This window comes from Vulpes lagopus, chromosome 5 (genome assembly GCF_018345385.1).
Source record: "Vulpes lagopus strain Blue_001 chromosome 5, ASM1834538v1, whole genome shotgun sequence".
NCBI classification, from domain to species: domain Eukaryota; kingdom Metazoa; phylum Chordata; class Mammalia; order Carnivora; family Canidae; genus Vulpes; species Vulpes lagopus.
In genome coordinates this window covers 19512627-19532133 of record NC_054828.1, presented here as the reverse complement: position 1 = coordinate 19532133, position 19507 = coordinate 19512627, and the positions used below count along the sequence as shown (strand labels likewise).

General features: G+C 42.3%; 1 protein-coding gene and 1 long non-coding RNA gene across 4 annotated transcripts in view; one reads left to right on the top strand and one right to left on the bottom strand.

Annotated features, from left to right (window-relative positions):
- LOC121491955 overlaps positions 1–9213 on the bottom strand; it is a 63254-nt gene extending 54041 nt beyond the window's left edge. Inside the window, exons 1-4 of one of the 2 annotated variants that reach the window (XR_005988084.1) lie at positions 9075–9213; positions 7373–7493; positions 6087–6151; positions 4661–5047 (exon numbers count right to left, since the gene is read on the bottom strand). This is a non-coding gene — a long non-coding RNA (uncharacterized LOC121491955). Of the gene's footprint in view, positions 1–4660; positions 5048–6086; positions 6152–7372; positions 7494–9074 lie in introns of those variants that run through there. The other variant, XR_005988085.1, reaches the window with a different exon arrangement.
- The window catches only part of LOC121491954 (sulfotransferase 1C1-like), a 44524-nt gene continuing 34089 nt past the window's right edge, over positions 9073–19507 (top strand). Inside the window, exon 1 of one of the 2 annotated variants that reach the window (XM_041757138.1) lies at positions 9073–9257. The gene's annotated coding sequence lies outside the window, so the exon portion shown is untranslated. The remainder of the gene's footprint in view (positions 9258–19507) is intronic. The other variant, XM_041757137.1, reaches the window with a different exon arrangement.

The following is a 19507-nucleotide window of genomic DNA, read 5'->3' as shown; positions in this document are numbered from 1 at the left end:
ATGTATAAGTAAAGGGAACATATCTCAATATCATAAAAGCCATCTATGAAAAACCCACAGCTAATATCATCTTCAATGGAGAAAAAATTTAGAGCTTTTCCTCTAAGGTTAGGAACACAACAGGGATGTCCACTCTCACCACTGTTATTCAACATAGTACTGGAAGTCCTGGCCTCAGCAATCAGAAAACAGCAAGAAATAAAAAGAATCCAAATCAGCAAATAAGAAGTCAACTTTCACTCTTCATAGAAAACATGATACTCTAGGTAGAAAACTCCAAAGACTCCACCCCAAAATTGTTAGAACTCATGCAGCAATTCAGCAATGTCACAGGATATAAAATCAACACATAAAAATCAGTTGCATTTTATACATTAACAATGAGAGAGAAGAAAGAGAAATCAAGGAATTGATCCCATTTACAACTACACCAAAAACCATGTAATATCTAAGAATAAACCTAACCAAAGAGGTAAAAGATATATACTCTGAAAACTGTAGAACACTTATGAAAGAAACTGAGGGGACCCAGAGAGATGAAAAAACATTCCATGCTCATGGATTGGAAGAACAAATATTGTTAAAATGTCTATGCTAGGAAAGCCTGAGTGGCTCAGCAGTTTAGCGCTGCTTTCAGCCCAGGGCATGATCCTGGAGACTCAGGATCAAGTCCCACATCAGGCTCCCTGCATGGACCCTGCTTCTCCCTCTCTCTCTCTCTCTCTCTCTCTCTCTCTCTCATAAATAAATCTTTAAAAAAAAATCTATACTATCCAAAGCAGTCTACATGTACATTCAATGCAATCCCTATCAAAATAACACTAGCATTTTTCACAGAGCTGGAACAAAGAATTCAGAAATTTGTATGAACCTGAAAAGACCCTTAATAGCCAGTTATGTTGAAAAAGAAAACCAAAGATGAAGGCATCACAATTGCAGACTGCAAGCTCTATTACAAAGCTATAATCCTCAAGACAGTACCGTACTGACACAAAAACAGACACATTGATCAATGGAAGAGAACCCAGAAATGGACCCTCAATTCTATGGTCAACTAATCTTTGACAAAATAGGAAAGAATATCCAATTGAAAAAAGACAGTCTCTTCAACAAATGGTATCAGGACAACTGTTCAGCTACATGAGAAGATGAAACTGGACCATTTCCTTACTGCATACACAAAAATAAAATCAAAATAGATGAAAGACCTAACTGTGAGACAGGAATCCATCAAAATCCTAGAGAACACAGGCAACAACCTCTTGGACCTCAGCTACAGCAGCTCCTTGCTAGACATGTGTCCAGAGGCAAAGGAAAAAAAACAAAAATGAACTATTGGGACTTAATCTGAATAAAAAAACTTTTGCATGGCAAAGGAAACAATCGACAAAGCTAACAGACAACACACAGAATGGGAGAAGATTTTTGCAAATGTCATATGAGATAAAAGGCTAGTATCAAAAATCTATAAAGAACTTATGAAACTCACCACCCAAACAACAAAAAATCCAGTCAAGAAATGGGCAGAAGACATGAACACACATTTCTCCAAAAAAGACATACAAATGGCTGACAGACAAATGAAAAAATGCTCCACAATGCATTTGAAGCATTGCTCATCATCAGGAAAATACAAATCAAAACCACAATGAGATACCATCTCACACCTATCGAAATAGCTAAAATTAACGATTCAGGAAACAGCAGATGTTGACTAGGATGTAGAGAAAGGGGAAGCCTCTTACACTGTTGGTGGAAATGCAAACTGGTGCAACCACTCTGGAAAACAATATGGAGGGTCCCCTAGAAGTCAAAAATAGAGCTACCCTAGGACCCAGCAATTGCACTACAGGTATTTATTCCACAGAATACAAAAATAGTGATTTGAAGGGGCACATGCACCCCAATGCTTATAGCATCAATGCACACAATGGCTAAAATATGGAAAAAGCCCAGAAGCCCAGGGACAGATAAATGGATAAAGAAGAAGTGGTATATATGTGCAACGGAATATCACTCAGCCATCAAAAAGAATGAAATCTTGCCATCTGCAATGACATGGATGGAACTAGAGGGTTTAATGCTAAGCAAAGTAAGTCAGTTAAAGAAAACCAAATATTATATGACTTCACTCATAGTGGAATTTAAATAACAAAATATTTGAACATAGGGGAAAGGAAGGAATATAAAATAAGATAAAAATGGAGAGGGAGGCAAACAATAAAAGACTCTTAACTATAGGGAATAAACTGAGGGTTACTGTGGGGAGGTTAGCAGCGGAATGGGGTGTTTGGATTAGAGGCATTAGGGAGAGCACTTGATGTGGTGAACTCTGTGTGTTATATGCATGAGTCACTGACCTCACTGAACTCTACCCTGAAGCAAGTAATGCAGTATATGTTAACTAACTTGAATTTAAATTTAAAAAAATCAGGGGCTAACACTTGAACCAAATAAGGCTGACATCTTACCACAGTCTTCCCATTAAATGAATAGATTCCAGGGGGAGCTGGGTGGCTCAGTTGGTTAAGCATTTGCTTAACCAGTGCTCAGTTGGTTAAGCATCTGCCTTCAGCTCAGGTTATAATCCCAGGGTCCTGGGTTTGAGCCCCATATCAGGCTCCCTGTTCAGCAGGGAGCCTGCTTCTCCCTCTCCCTCTACCTGCAGCTCACCCTGCTTGTGCATGCTCATGCTCTCTCTCTCTCTCTCAAATAAATAAATAATCTTTAAAAAAATTTTAAAATAAAATAAAACGAATAGATTCCTAATGAATCAATGATTTAAAAGCAAAAAGAAATTAAAGAATTACTTTGAATCTCAGAATAAAGAAGCTCTTGCAAAGCAGAGCACAAAACCCAGAAGCCATAAAGGAAAATATTGACAAATTTAAGTATGGATATATTTATATACATTAACTTCCAGAGAAACAGGCCACAAAGTTAAAAGACAAATGATAACTGGGGTATTGAAATATATGTGCAAATATTTGGTTTCTTAGATGTAAATGGCTTCTATTCAAACAGGGTATGTTTCTCCTCATAGACTAATAAATATCACAAAGTTGGAGAATACCCAGTGCAGAAGGGGTATAAGGAAGCAGATAGATGCTCATCCTGTAGTGGGAGTGTACTTCTTTTCTTGGAGGAAATTTGACTGTACCTATCAAAACTTTAAATGTACATTCCCCTGCCCTACAATTTTGCAGTGCAGATCTGATCATGAAACTTTCCAAAACATATGTCCAGAAAAACTCTCTACAGCCTAGGGGACTGCTTAAATAAACTATAATGTATCTTTTCCAATGGAATAGAGTAGTCATGCAAAAGAGTGAATGAGAAGGAACATCTGTAGGCACTCAAATCAAAAGATACATGAGCTTTACTACGCTTAGAAAAGCAAGATACAGGGGCACCTGGGGGACTCAGTCAGTTAAGGGTCTGATTTTTTATTTTGGCTCAGGTCATGATCTGAGAGTCATGAGGTCAAGCTCCAGGTTGGGCTCCATGCTCAGTGGGGAGTGTGCTGGAGATTATCTCTCCCTCTCCCTCTGCCCCTCCCCCCTAATAAATTGTTTTAAAAAGCAAAGTACAGAGCAGTGTGTTCAGGATGATCTCTCTGGATAAACAAGATAAAACAGAGAAATAAAACAGAGGTGATTGATAGATAAAGGATAAAAAATAGTACACCTACGCACATATTTGTGTAACCTTTTATTGGAAAGATACATTAGAAAACATTGACAATTGTTTACCTTTGGAAAAAAGAGCTGAGAGTAGAAACAGAGGGAAGAAAGACTACTTTCCAACCTATCTTGTCTTTGTGTTTTTTTGTTTTTGTTTTTATAGATTTTATTTATTTATTCATGAGAGACACACACACACAGAGAGAGAGAGAGAGAGAGAGAGAGAGAGGCAGAGACACAGGCAGAGGGAGAAGCAGGCTCCATGCAGGGAGCCTGACGTGGGACCCGATCCCAGGTCTCCAGGATCAAGCCCTGGGCTGAAGGCAGCGCTAAACCGCTGAGCCACTGGGGCTGCCCCATGCCTTTGTGTTTTAAAATTTTTTCTTACTTTCAGTTTTGAATTAATGTTAACAAGTTAATAGGCCATGGAATTATGTCAACTTTCATTTTCTTCCTATACTTTAGAGATTTTTTGAACTGAATAAATACCATTAGTTTTAAGCCCATCAAGCCATCAGGTTTCTTTAAAAAAAACAATTATTTACTTATTCATGAGAGACACACACAGAGAGGCAGAGACATAGGCAGAGAGAGAAGTAGGCTCCCTCCAGGGAGCCTGATGTGGGACTTGGTCCCAGGACCCTGGGACACAACCTGAGCCGAAGGCAGATGCTCAACTGCTGAGCCATCCAGGTGTCCCAAGCCATCAAGTTTCTATATAAATGTAGTTATTCATTCAGTAAATACATACAGATTGGCTACGATGTGCCAGGCACTGTTCAGTGACTGGGGACACAGAGCCATCAAGTCACATCTCTGCTTTTGAGAAGCTTATGATCTTTTTGGTGAGAGAGAGATGCTCATTCAGAGATTTACTGACAACATGATATCATGAAGTGTCATGGAGGTTCAGAGCAATGGATGGCCCTACATCTCCTGTTCACCCAGGAAATAACAAGTTTAAATCCATTATCCTGTGAGAATTGCTAAAATTAAACCCTTTATTCCACTAAGTGATAAATTATACAGTCACCTGAGGAGAGGGGCAAAAAACAGTGTAGATCAGGGGACTCAGGTCAAGGAGGACCACCATAGGTCAAGCTTCCCACCAAGGAGGGAAGCTTCAGCTGAGTCTTGAGGAATATCCATAGTAGCTTGCTGGGCTGATACACAAAATACCATAGACTGAGTGATTCAAACAACAGAATTTATCTTCTCACAGTTCTAGAGGTTAGAAATCCAAGATCAAGGTGTTGCCAGGTTTGGTTTCTCCTGAGGCTTCTCTCCTTGGCTTACAAATGGCTGCCATCTTGCTGTGTCCTCACATGGTCTCTCTCCGTGTGCTCTCTGCCCTAATCAACCCTCTTATAAGGACATGAGTCAGATTAGATTAGAGTCCACCTTAATGACTTCACTTTAACTACTCAAAGTCCTCATCTCCAAATATACATTCTGAAATACTAAGGTTTAGGACTTCAAGATAAGAATTTAGGGAAACACAATTCAACTCGTAACAAGATCCTGGCCAAAAGCTAAGTTGGGAGGTAGTCCAGGCAAAGGCAACTGTAACTTGCTAAAGATTGCAATGGAAATATCATTTTCTCTTGACCTTTAACAAATGTGTCTGAATTTCTTTCTAGACTCTCTTTTGAGCTGACTAGTTCCCAGCTACACATTCCAAGAATGGTTACAAGCAGAGGGCCAGACACTCCAAGCCACTCAGGAGAGACTAGTTGCGCTCATTTTCCTACTTGGTTAGGAAAAAGTCCTAACTATAGCTTTGCTGGGAAAAGTCTCCATGTCACAGTCATGAGTTTCCAAGCAGCCAAGCCTGATTTGGTTCCAGTTCAACTCTGGAGCGAGATTCACATGCTTTTGCCCCACCCAGCCTCCTAACTTGGCAATCATGAATCTTCCCTTGAGGAGACATGAATTCTTTGAAAATACCAACGCCCCAGGATGCCTAGCTGGCTCAGCGGTTGGGCCGGCCTTTGGCCCAGGGTGTGATCCCCAGTTTCTGTATCGAGTCCCACATCAGGCTCCTTGAGAGGAACCTGCTTCTCCCTCTGCCTGTGTCTCTGCCTCTCTCTGTATATGTCTCTCATGAATAGATAAATACCAACGTCCCGTAGAACACCTTCAGGACCCATCTCAACTAACTCCCTCTCTATACACTGTCCTGTGACCTCCTATCCAAACCAGGACAAAGAACAGACTCTGGGGACATGCAGATGGGTCATGACCCCTATCTCAGGAAGTCCATTAATTAAAGAAGAATCTATTAAAGAAATACACATTGAGGTAGTAAGTTTGCCGGGCGTGGGACTCCATCACTAGAAAAGTTTACTTTTCTCCCCTAAAATTTTTTGTTTTGTTTCATTTTGGTCTCAAATACAAACTTACCTAAAATTATAGTCCTGTCCCTTTCTGAAAGTTGAGTTTCGCTCAACTGCATTTTTCTTCTTCACCTGTAAGGAAGGAAGAAGTCAGTGGGCAGCCAGGACAAGCCCCATTACCCACAGATCAAATGTGTTCACAGGCTCCAACATGCCCTCATAATTGGGTAAATAATTCTTTTTTTTTTTTTTTTTTTAAGTTGGGTAAATAATTCTTTAATCCTCTTGTTGTTACGCCTGCCAATGATGAAATTATGTGATATCTCACAAGTAACTAGTGAGTCTAACTTTCTGTGAAAATGCTTCTGTTGTGGACAGAAATTAATTCAGGTATCCAAATAGTAAGCCAATACACCCCAACAGGTGTGTTCACTAAAAAGGTGCCAAAGGTAAGGCAGCTGGGATCTGTGACTGGTTTTTTCCCCATGCATGCCACAGGTCTGTAATAGCATTAACCAGAGTACACGTTCCCATAACTGTTGCCAAAACCTATACTCCAGAATGAGTCTATAAAGTGAAAGCCTTTGTAACATTATTCCAAAGCTGAACAAATTCCAATGAGTAATTATGTGACTGCAGAAGAGTTTCTGAAATTCTCTTGCTCTTTGGCATTCCTGTCTCCTACCAACCATTTTCCAGCAGCAGTCAGCGTGCTCCCTCTCTGGTGTAAATCGCAGCTCTGGTTTTAAGCAAGGGACTCAAACCCTTCAAAGGGGTCCTCTTAATTTAGAATAAAACCCACACTTGTTTTCAGTCCCAAAATCTGCTTAACCTGATCACCATCTACTTTTTGATCTTGCCCCAGGTCAGTACACTGGAGCCTTCTATTGGCTCAGAACCTGGTAATGCCCTGAGTCTTAGGACCTGCTGCTCTGTCGGCCTGCTATTCCCTTATCGAGGCTGTTGGCTAGTCTGGCTTCCTTCCGGCCTCAATTCCACCACCTCCAAGAGCACTTCCATGACTCTCAGCTTCTTGGTCATAACCTCATTGCTCTTTATCATGGCTTTTCTTATTTCTTCATAGCACAGCACCTGCTACAATCTTGTTTATCATTTTGTTGTTATCTGTCTCCCTGTACCAGATGTGAAGCTTCATCGCATTCAAGAGATGCCTGGCATATGGAAGTTATTTAGTAACTATCTGTTGGACAATGGATCGATGCATGGATGGACAAATAAGGACAATTTATCTACCTAAGAGTTCAGACAAAAGACTCCATAGTTTTCTAGTTCTGAACTATCTAAGTGCCTATACTCTGTATTTCCCTACATGGTACCCACAAACCCACTTACTATTTAAATTATTATAGTCCAGATGTGAACAGCAGTCCAGCCTTCACTGGTCACTTCTCCCTGAGGATTCATTCTGCCATCCTTCCCATTGGCTAGTTCAGTTAGAAGTCCTGAGGCATTTCTACACGGGTAGCAGAAGCAATTATTAAGTTTTATTTGTGGTTCACAATTGAACACATCATCCAGATAATTGTGATTTAAGTTCTGGGTATGGGCCTCAAGAATTGATGAATATTAACAGTGTTGTTGAAAGTTCAGAACATAAAATTTCCAGAAGTTGCCAATCCTTGTAAAGAGACGTATATGATTTCTACCGTCTCACTCTTTTCTCCCCAGAACAAACAGAAACAAACAGATTTCATAAACTGAAATCAAACATATAGTAAATTAGAATTTAGTTTTATAGTTCAGAGCAAGGATCTTTAGTAAACACTTGGCTTATCTATCTTAGTAGGTAAGATAATTGGTTTAACATATAGAACGTTAAAGTATGGTTTATTTAGACAGTTATGTTCACCACTCTAATTTCATAATCTAATCTAATTTTATAACATAAAGTCATTGCTTGAAAATGTGGAGAATTCAATGGATCTAATATATCCCATTCTGTCTGTTCAATGTGAGCATCTTAGCACTGAACTGTAATGATCACCTTTACACTTGAAACTTCTCTTTCCACTGTGGTAAGAACAGTATAGTGACCAAGAAGCTTTGAACCTCAACTTCCTGGCCAAAGATGGGATTCTGGGGGGTTATTTAAGCTCTGTTAGACTTAGGTTCTTTATCTGTAAAATAGGAAAAATGATAGTATCTCTCTGGCATGATTATGGTCAGAACTTTAAAATTATAATAATACAAGTAAAGCACTTCGAAATTGAGCCTAATATATATTAGCCTTTAATAAGTGTTAGCTCCTTATTGTTTGACTTAATTCATTTGGGGGTTCAGTTTCCTTGCACGGTAATTTCTGTAAGTGGGCAAATATTAAGTTTTGAAAATATCAGAAAAAATGCAATTTAAACTGAGTGAAATAAAATCACAAGCAAATGTAGCTATCACTTTGTGAAGTAAATAAAAGCAAAGAGATTTTTTTAAATGTGTAAGATAACCATGCAGTATGTCCAGAAGGATATTTTATGACTATAGAATTGTGTGAGGCACCCAGGGAGTCCAATGAAACAAACAAAACAAAATAAAAATGCTTAGTTTGCAATTATCAATGAATGGAATTCTAAACAAAGAAAATCCACTGCATTTTTAACTTTTGGCATATCCTATCAGAGCATTATGTACACTATAAACCAGGGATGGCAAATAGGTTTCATCTTTTAGCCTACTACTATCAATGGCAAGTAGTGGAAGTGACTCTTTGGAACATTATTTAAGGAGGATTCTGAGGACACATCGGAGTTCATTGGAAAGAATTCCTTCATCAGTTCTCAAAGTACACTACAAGTACAGGAGGAAAAGTGACACTGTGCATGCCACAAAATTACTCCTCCTTATAATTCCAAATTTGCAATTCCAAAATAGTTTGCCAGTGTCAGAAAATGTATAGCCACAAAGCAAAAACAGTTTGGACCAAAGGTCTGTGTTGTCAGTGAGATCTGCTGGAGATAATCACCAGAGCTTTCATTGGTTATTTCCTTCACCACCTCTTTCCATTGTGAAGCACATAGATATAGCCTGATCCTTGACCTACCTTAAGCAGATCCTATATCAAGGGAACTGAAGCACAGGATCATTGTTGAGTCCTGCTCCACCGGCCCTCCTGATCTGTGGCACACGTCTGAAGCTTTGGAATCACAAAGCATCCTGAAGAAAACACCTAAAGCAAACAGAAAGGAAAGATCAAGGTCTCATAAAACTACTCAGCTGGAATCTTGTGAGTACTTCCTGGAAGTCCTTATATGAAATCACCAGATTAGTTTCCCTCTAGAACAGAGAGCAAGGTCGGGAAGATGGGAAAAAAGTCAATCACTCTTAAGCTCATAAAGGAAAAATATGTTTTTCAAAGATCTGAAGGAGAAAACAATTTTAGTCCCATATTCCCAAGGCCTCTGTCCATTGATCATATGGTGGCCTTACTGAATTAAAGTATGACTCTTTCCTCAAAGTTAAGTTAAATTCCCCCTGAGCATACTATTGCTAGGTCCTTTGCCTCCCTGCAGGTGGGAGACACTACTGCTCCACCTCCATGGAGTAAGACTTCCAATCTGTGTCTGTCAGATAACTGTGGCCATCCTTTAAAAAAAAAAAAATGAGAGACACAGAGACAGAGAGAGAGAGAGGCAGAGACACAGGCAGAGGGAGAAGCAGGCTCCATGCAAGGAGCCCGACCATCTCAGGTCTCCAGGATCACACTCCAGGCTGAAGGCGGCGCTAAACCGCTAAGTCACCTGGGCTGCCCAACTGTGGCCATCCTAAAACAGGGGTCAGACCAACCAAGGACAGTCAGATCCCAGGTTCTCTGCCAAGAGTATCATCCTTGAGCCAGATTTCCCTGCTTGTTCACTGCAAGTTGTTTTGAAAAAAAAAAAAAAAATCAGGTTCACTGCAAGTTGTTCTGAAAAAAAAAGTTCAGCCCAGGCAACTGAAGACACTTTGCTCTGACCTTCTGGAATCACAGAAGGCCCAGAAAGTTCTTTATCAGGAGACTGGAAGGGCAATGGGCAGAAGGAGGGTCCCAGGCATAGAGGAACTTCTGCCCAGGTAGTCGTGACATTCCAAAGAAAGCCACAGGAGAAACAGGAGTTGGAGGTTGTACAAGGCATTTTATAATACCTACATCTTGCATAAACCAGGCTCAGAGGTTCTCTGAAAGTTTCACCCTTTACTTCAGTTGACCTGTTACTGAAGCTTCCCACCCCCACCCCAAGATGCCAGAACTTGGGTGGTGAGGAAAATCCCTGTGTGCCCAGCATGATTAAGTCAGCAGATTACCCTATCACCTTCCAGAGCTGAACCTCTCCCCTCAAGTGGGCACTCATAGTGTCCTAGAGGGACCTGCCCCCTGCCCTATAACCTCCTGAAAGCTGCTCTACAGGGCAGTGTGGGCTCCTGAGCCCTTCACCCTGCATTGGAGCCCCACAAAAGTGCGTGAGGATGTAGTAAAATAGATGCATAGGGAAGCAAGATGCATCCCTGGCCCAGCAGAACACATTCACATTCCACCAGGACAGGGCACCAGCCCCAGAGGTCTGTCGGGGCACTCAAAGGCTAGTATCCTGGGCAAATCTTGTCACACGCAAACCTTCATTGCCTTAGCTGTGATCAAGGTTGTATCCAAAGGACCTGAAATTCCCTTGGGAACCATGATGAAAGTCCCACCTTCACAGTGTACAGAAGAGCTGACCCCATGCCAATTCCCTTTTCCCACAAGGAAATCTATAGGCTGGAACATTGTCTGTAAGTAGCAGTAATGATGATGTACAGTTGGGGTTAGGGGTGGGCAGAAGGCAAGCTGTGATTCGAGAAGAAAAAGATGAGTCTTCCTGTTTGATGGGTGGATAAACAATTTCAAAGTCATTTAATGACAAGAATAAAAATCAGGCTCTCACCCTGTGCCAGTTATCAGACCAGCACTAGAGGCACCAAAATGAATAGAATGTTTCCTGGACTGGGAAGTTGAAATGAGTTTGTTTATAGACTTCCAAGGCAAAGTTTGTTTTTGTATGCCATGGAAATTGTTTTCACCAAACTTAATGTGTTTAGATGACCTTTAATTCAGGAAAGAATTTGATTTTTAAATAAATGTGGGTTTTGTTTGACTCAATGTAAGACTTTTAAAAAGTTTAAACGTGCTCAGGGAGGTGCTTTCTGCCTGTTTACAGAATAACAGGTTTTGTTGGTGTTTGTTTGTTTGTTTGTTTGTTTGTTTTTACCTAAACCAAAAATAATAGATTAAGGAACTTTCTGTTCCAATAACAAAACAGACAAATTTACTTGAAACTCCTGCCAATGCAAACACCAAGAAACTCCATTACATACAGCAAACATTCTATTAAATGTGGAGCTGAGTATGAAGAAAGAAAAAGGTACCCAGGAAAAAAGGTTTGGTGTAGCAGAGTACTGGCGCTGGGTGTGCTGGGTCAAATGCCCATCTCACGTTAATGCCTGTGAAGGTCAGGAGCGGAGACCTGTGAGAGCCTGGACACAGTTCCATTGTGAACTTGGGTCCCTCAGAGCACTCTGGAGAAAACTGGTCTCAGTACCAGGAAATAGTGAAGAAATTTAACTATGTCATTCTGGGTTGTGGATGAAACAGAAGTGTCCCCTCAGAATTTGTAACTATGAATCTGTGCTGCTACAGATCAAATTACATGACCCACTTGGCTCAGGAGCCCCCAAGACAATAACTTAATAGAAAAATCAATCACAAATTAGTAATACCACTGGGCCACCTGGCAGGAACACAGCCAAGGGGATCCCTGGGTGGCGCAGAGGTTTAGCACCTGCCTTTGGCCCAGGGCGCGATCCTGGAGACCCGGGATTGAATCCCGCATCAGGCTCCCAGTGCATGGAGCCTGCTTCTCCCTCTGCCTGTGTCTCTGCCTCTCTCTCTCTCTCTCTCTGTGTGTGTGACTATCATAAATTAATTAATTAATTAATTTAAAAAAAAAAAAAAGGAACACAGCCAAAACCTTGACCAGACCAGAGAAGACTCGGACACATGTCCCCACAGAAAATGATCTCAGATGCAAAATTACACCCTCACTTAGAAAGAACCAGCAGAAAGCACAGACAGCATATGAAGATTGCTTAGAACTTCAGGTAATAAGAATAGAAAGCCGTCAATACCTTAGAGTATAGGTTGGGCACAGCCGAAGAGACTTGTATGTTTAGAGAAGTAAATACCCCAAGCAGGCCTTTAGCAGCAGAACATCTTTTTTAAAAGCTAGACAAAATGTTTTTTAAATATATCTTTTAAAATGTATTGTTAAGCCAGCAAAACTTCAAGTAAAAATCCACAACCATGAACGTTCCCCAGGAGGACCGGGGTGGTGGGGGGAAGGTGTCTGATGCTGAGCTCTGGCTCTGACAGCCAGGGAGGGGGGCTAGGAAAGAAAGCCCAGCGCCCCACAGGAAGGGGAACCTGGCAAGAGGCAGAACTTCAGGAAAAGCTCATCCTGAGAAGACGGGAGGCAAGGGACCCCCTCATCTTGGCTTGAGGACCAGGGAAGGGGGGAGAAATCTCCCCACTCATGAAAAAATCACCAGCTGGCCATCACCCATGTTAGAAGCCCACACTCACAGTATCTTGATGTCAGAAAAACAAGTGAGACTTTTGTTTTTCTCCAATATTTTTCTTTAAAAAAATTTTTAAACTACATAGAAATTTTTTAAATAGTGCAAAGAATACCTGTAAATGTTCCCCTAGATGACCTAGTAAGATTATGCTGCACCTTCCCCAGCCCTACATACATGTATCTGTGTACATACACTTTGTGTGTATATATATATGAACTAATGTATATATTATTTTAAAGAAACATCAGAATGTAAGTTGAGGTCACTGTTACACCCCCCCCCCATGTACTTCAGCTGATATTTCCTAAAATGGGGACGTTCTCCTCTCTCATCGTAACACTGCTGGACGTACAGTCTGTGCAAATTTCCCAACTGACCCAAGAATGTCCTCCAAAGCTGCTTTTTGCCCTATTCAGAATTCAGTGAAGTTCCTTGCGTTACATTTTGTTCCGTCTCTTTCGTCTCTTACAGCCTGGGACAGTACCCCTGGCCCAAACATTTTCTTTCGTTATATATTTCCCTAATGTTGATTGGTTTGAAGAACCAGGCTAGTTGTCTCACAGAACATCCCCCATTGTGGTTGTATCCAATCATTTCTTCATGATCAAATGGAAGTTCAAACATTATTACCAGAAAATGCCCCACGTCGTGCCTCTGACATCTTGCTGCATCACAGCTGGCATATAATGCAGGTCATCCTGCTGTCAGGGTCGCTAACTGACAGTTGGTAGAGGTGACTCCCCTCCAGGTCTCTTCATTAGAAAGCATCTTCCCCTCTGTAATTTGCCATGACTGGATGCTTCGAAACTGTGTGAATATCCCATTTCTCTCAACATTGTATCCAGTGGTGTTCAACTTCCACTGGTGCTGTCTTTAGATCTATCATTCCTTTTACATTTGTTAGCTGTATTCCTCCATAGAGATCAGCTGAAATGCTTAAAAAGCAGCCACACAGCCCAGCAAAGCAAACAAAAATATTTTCTGGAGGAACTTACCTTCCAAATAGAGCTAAAGAAGTCCCACATATAAAGTGTTACTGATTGTAAATTGCGCTGAGAAGGCAGAGCAAGTGTATTGAGCTATAACCTGCTGAATGAAGAGGTGCAGAGGTGCAAGCCACCCACACAGGGGCAACAGGTACCTTCCTCAACATCTGAGCTCCCTCTTTGGGCAAGTGAAAACCTTGGAGTCATTTTGATTAATGATCCAGTTTCAATGCACCCAAACAAAGAGAGTAAAGCCACAAGATTTATTATTTAGAGATCCCAGAAGGGCGGTGTTGCAATGAGCTGGGGGAGAGGCAGTCTTCAGGCCCAGGTCACCAGCAAGCAGTGGATTGAGAGCAGGGGAGCAAGCACCTCCTACTTACAAGGAGGTCGAGATGGAGGTCACTGGTTGTGGGCTTAACTCTAAGCAGTTATTTTATAAGATGCCTGGGGGAAATGAAGCAGGAAATTATGGTGCCAATCCTAAACTCAGGTCCTTGTCTGAATTCTAGATCTTGGGTGTGAGCAGGGTTGTCATACTGTAAAATGCCTAGGCAGCAAATCAAAATAGCTGATTTCTCATTGCAACTGACCCCGCAATCCCTTGGCATTAGTCTTTATGGAAAATCATGGGCAATGCCCAGGCAGCAGAGATAATAAAAGCCACTAACAGGGAGAGATTGGTCACCCAGTATATAAAACATCCGAGCAAAGCATAAATGTCAATCAATAGTATCATTGAACAAACCACAGTTTGAAATCCTGTCACACCATTCCCTTCATTTATTGAATTGACTTCATTATTGAAGTCCAGCCAAGGAAATAAGTCAGAGTCTTTGGATAAGGTTAAGGTAAATTTGATAACTAGGGGGAGATTATGGAATACTTGTACCTGTTGAGTTGTCTGAATTTGTCCCGAATCATCGATATATATATGCAGCAGGTGGTAGTCTTTATAGCACATACACCTCCTTGCTGTGTCGATAAGGAATCTAAAGCCAAACAGCTATCTAAAACCAACCGTCTGTACTAAGGAATCACTAAGGACTGACTAACGAACAAGATGATTAGAGGCTTCACAGGAAGATCATGGAGCCCTGTATGGTGACTGATAGGGAAGGGTCCCCTTGGGGTGTGTAGGAAGGTGACTCTGCAGCTTTGATCCTGTAAAGGTGCTGTGGTGGTGGTGGCATCTGCAGCCAGGGAAGGGTCCTCTCAACAGAAATTACATTCACTAACTCCTAGTAGGATGCCTGATGAGGACCAATCTAACAAGAGTGGTGAGAGCAAGCCATTGAGTAAAGGGTTTCGGGGGGAGGGGGGCACAAGGTTGTAGAACTGGACACATACCTGGCTTTCCAAAGCTTAAAGTCACAGTAGAGAGGAGCCTGCCTCACAGTCAAGTGGCAAGCAAGGAAGCTTGGAGTAAACATAGCTAGCTCTGGAAAACCCCACTCAAGGGGGTTACCAGCAGGGAATTATGAGAAGTGAGAGTTCAGTTCACAACCAAGCTGGAGAGTGTTCACCATCATCAGCTGTCATGTATTGCTGGGTGCCATCTCTGCTACAGGCAAAGGTCCCAGAGGTACCATTCAAGATGAGGCTGTGTCATGGATGAGGACACTGCCAAATCTTGAATCCTCGCTGTCCCTGTGGTCATGTCTCAGATTGCCATGCCATCATGGGCCTGGGTGTCATCATCTCCAGCATTGCCACAGGTGAAGGAACCATCCCAGAGGAGGGTGACTCAGGAGGGGCACTGAGGGGCCAAAAGGTCTCATGGATTCAAGATGCCCTGATTAAGGTTTGCTTGCACTGCCAGGAGCATTTACTGGTATCACAAATTCTCAGTAAAGTTTGGGGGCCCCCAGAGATGCACCTCACAAATGACTGAATAGTACTCTCTTCTAAGGCATGCGTCTATCATTGAACAGAACCATTGGAAGCACCTGGATAGCCTTGATCTAAAGAAAATTGTGTGATATGCTCCCAGCAGTTTAAGGAGTGGCCTGGTTGGTAGTACCAGAGATGCATCTGAACTGCATAAACCTATCAGCCAATTAGGATTGAAATTAGGGCAGTGTAATGGCCTGTTTCTGGAGGCCAGGATGCTGGTGACCAAATCGGGCAGGGCTGGTGGCCTTTAAGCACTTGTGCCAGGGGTCCCTTAAATGTGAGAGAAAGCTTGACTCATCAGCTAGTATCCACATCTGGTGTCATCTCAGGCTCAAACCCTGAAGGGCTGACTTCAAACACTAGCCATGCCCCAACCCTGGGTGCAATTGCAAACGAGTGGCTGTGCTGTTTCAGCTTTTCCAGGGACCAGGAGAAGCCCCACCACCCAGACGGCATGGTACATGAGGCAGCAGTGAACATTTGCATTTTATAGTTTTCAAGCCTACACACTGACTGCCCCATGTGGAGATTTACTCTGGGGCCGTTGTGGGTTGGCAACCCACTGGTGGCCTCCTCCAAGGTGGAGTAGGGCCAACTATTGTGACTGTTGCACCACACTGCCATCTTCTAATGTTGCTGGTGTCAGCCAACCTGAGAGCCTCTTTCCCCCTTTGAAGGATCCACACTCTTCTGTTGGTTGGTCTGGGTGCAACTGTTTCCACTTCCTATGGGGAGGTGTGGTTAGGAGGAATGAGCCATCCACTAAGCCACTACACTTTGGAATTTCAGCTGGAATTTGCATGTCAAGTGTGGCCCAGCAGCAGAGGGGTCTTCGTTTTTCTAATGGGCCAGGACTGTCTATAACCAGGGGGTGATCACTAACCAGGTATCCCCCATTGGGTCACCAATGAATATTGGAAGGAGAGATGATGTATGTTTTATTTTATTTTATTATTTTTTATTTATTTATTTTGAGACAGAGCTAGAGAGCATGCACAAGCAGGGGGAGGAGCAATGGGATAGGGAGAGAGAATCTCCAGCAGAGTCCACACCGAGCACAGAGCCTGAAGCAGGACTCAATCTCACGACTCTGAAATCATGACCTGAGCCTCAATCAAGAGCAGAGTGCTTAACCGACTAAGTCACCCAGGAGCCCCATGATTGACATTTTAAATTGGTATGGGATTCAAAATTGTTGGGAAACTTGTAAATAATCTCCTCCCATAAGATGAAGGCAGCAGATTCCCCTCTGATAGCAATCAGGCAGCACAGCCAGGCAAGCCCAGTTGGTGTAAGGAGAGTGGTAGCCACATGGCCAAAAGTTTAAAGTGTCACTGCAGCAAGGAAGCCCGTTTAAGAGTCCATGTACTGCCCTGGAACTTAAGGAGCAGGGATTTTAAAAGACCACTGAGGGATTCAGTAATGCCAGAGGCCTGCGGTGGTAGGGGAGGTGAAAGTTCCATTGGACGTCCTGCAGGAGAGCCTAGGGCCATGTTATACGGGCAGTAAGATGAGATCCTTGAGCTGAGTCAGTGGTGCCAAGGAGGGCTGAATGGGGGCAGGACGGACTTAGGAAAGAAAGACGATCTGTCCTGGTGGGTGTAGCCAGCAGTAGGCTGGGAAATGTATCTACACACGTAATAGTGAAGCAGATAGTGCCAGTGACAGAGGCAGTGGTCTATGAAATCAAAGGGCCAGTGGCTGAAAGGGTGGTCCCCCCACCCCTTGCAGCATGACCAGTTTCCAGTGTTTGGGTTAGGAGTGTCATTTGCAATTCAGAACAATGCATTTGCTAGGGCTGCCACAAGTGTGGTGCCCTGCTGTCGGCCCAGACCAGTGTGGCAGCAGCTCTCTCGTGACCTGGAGATGTGGGAGCAATACGGAGTGTGGGAGTGGTAACCAAGAAAGGCCAGAATGGTGGAGCTGAGGAGTCCCGGTTTAACACGGGGTATGGGGAGCCTGCAGAGTGGTTGGTAGGGTCAGAGGTTGAGAACCCAAATGGCTGGTGACCCAGATTAGAGGAAAGGCATATGCCTTGTGGTTAAGCATAGCCTTTGTGTGGTTATTTGTATGCACTGAAACCTGGGTAACTTTCCTTGGCAATGGTTCCTGGGCAATGTCCCTCCCAAATAGGATGGCCTTGAACATGAAAATCATCCAGCTGCCATTGACCTGACCAAACTGGAGACAGTTAACAACTGTCCATGAGTCAAAAAAACCCTAGACCAGAGGCTTGTCATGGGAACCTCCTCTGCACACCCATTTGTACCACCCCCAGCTCAATAAGCTGAGCTGCCCCACATGCCATCTTTGATAAGCATGGTGCTGCCGGCAGGATAGCACACTGCCACTCTCTTTCCAACTGGAAAGGGAATTCATAAAATAAAAGGGAGGGCTGGGGAAATCACATAGACTACAGCCAGAGAAGCAAAGCAAAGGAAAATATGAAGGAGAGGCTAAGAGATACGAAGAAAGAATCAGAACGTCAGACATAAAGCCAGTTAGTTCCACAAGGTAAGAACAAAGACAGTGGGAGAAAGACAATATGTGAAATACTGAAAATGTTCAAAAATCTATGAAACTTACAAATACTTGATATCAAAAAGTACAAGTTCCAGGAAAGGTAAATAAGAATAAATACAAACTTAGATATTGTCCCAGAAACTTGAGAACACCAGATAAAATACTATTTTGCAAAGTAGGGAAGAAAAACATGTTAGAAGAAAAAAAAAGAACTATTTAAGAGACAGTGGATTTCTTAATGGCAGAAAGAAACCAGGAAACAATAAAATGAGTAAGCCTAGGAAAATGTATACCAGGAAAAAACACTATCTAAAGAGTAGCTGCCATAGTGGCCATTGGTATCAGACACACAAAACTTTAAGAAAATAGCGGTATCAGAAATAAAGGTGGCATTTCATAATAACAGAAGGAAAAATTTACTCAGAAGGTTAAACTTTTGAGCTAGTATGCACTCATTAGCAGATTCAAAGTATAAAGAATAAAAATTGAGAGAAACACAAGAAGAAATTGGCAAATGTTATAATCTTAGTAGCTATTCTATTCCATAAATGTTGAATCAGACAAAATAGAGTAAAGCTACTGAAGACTGTTAATAACACAAATAACATGTGTAAGCAGAGAAATGAATAGATGAGCAGAGTTCATTGAATATTGACTCACAGTACAATCATGAGAATAAATCAGCCAGAGCTATTCAAATGCTCTCCTGCTTAGGCATAATGCCATTAAACAGTTTGTAGTCAAAGTTCCCCAACTGTCCCAAGAATATCTTGTTTTACAGTTTTTTAAAATTGAGATCTAATCAAGTTTCAGTCAAAGCATCTGGTTATGTCTCTTTAGCCTCCTTTATTCTAGAACAGTCTCCCAGCCTCTGTTTTTGATGACCTCTGCTTCCATCATCACAGTCCCTTTTTCTGAGTCTGATCCCCTTGCCTCTCTCATGTAGGACCTTGTGATTATATCAGGCCCACCTGAATCATCAGGAATAATCTCCCCACCTCAAGACTCTTAAGTCCCTTTTCCCACGTAAGGTGACATATGCATAGGCTCCAGGGATTAAGATGTAGATATTTGGGGGCCACTCCATTCTCTCCAGTGCTGTGGGATTGCAGATGAAGTTAGTGAAAGGCCTGCTTCCTGCTCAGACGTCAAGATAAATGAAATGTGTTCCTCTGCGCAGACACATGGATATCATGCTAATCCTTGGCAATAGCATTCAACTGCAGCCTCCCAGCCCCCCAGTGCAGCACTGGAGGGGTCAGGCCTGGGTTGTAGGAGTTACACCAGTCTCCTTTGGGGGAAGAGGTAGGAACTTGAGTCATATTTCTGGTCTCAGGGCTCTACCTAGTTACATTCACAAAATTCTACAAAGAACTGTGGATTGACACAAAGGAGATAAATAACAGGTGTACGCTTTCCAAACTTAAAACATCAGTTCTTTATATACTCTGTGCTATGTGACTTGAAACAGGCGGCATCT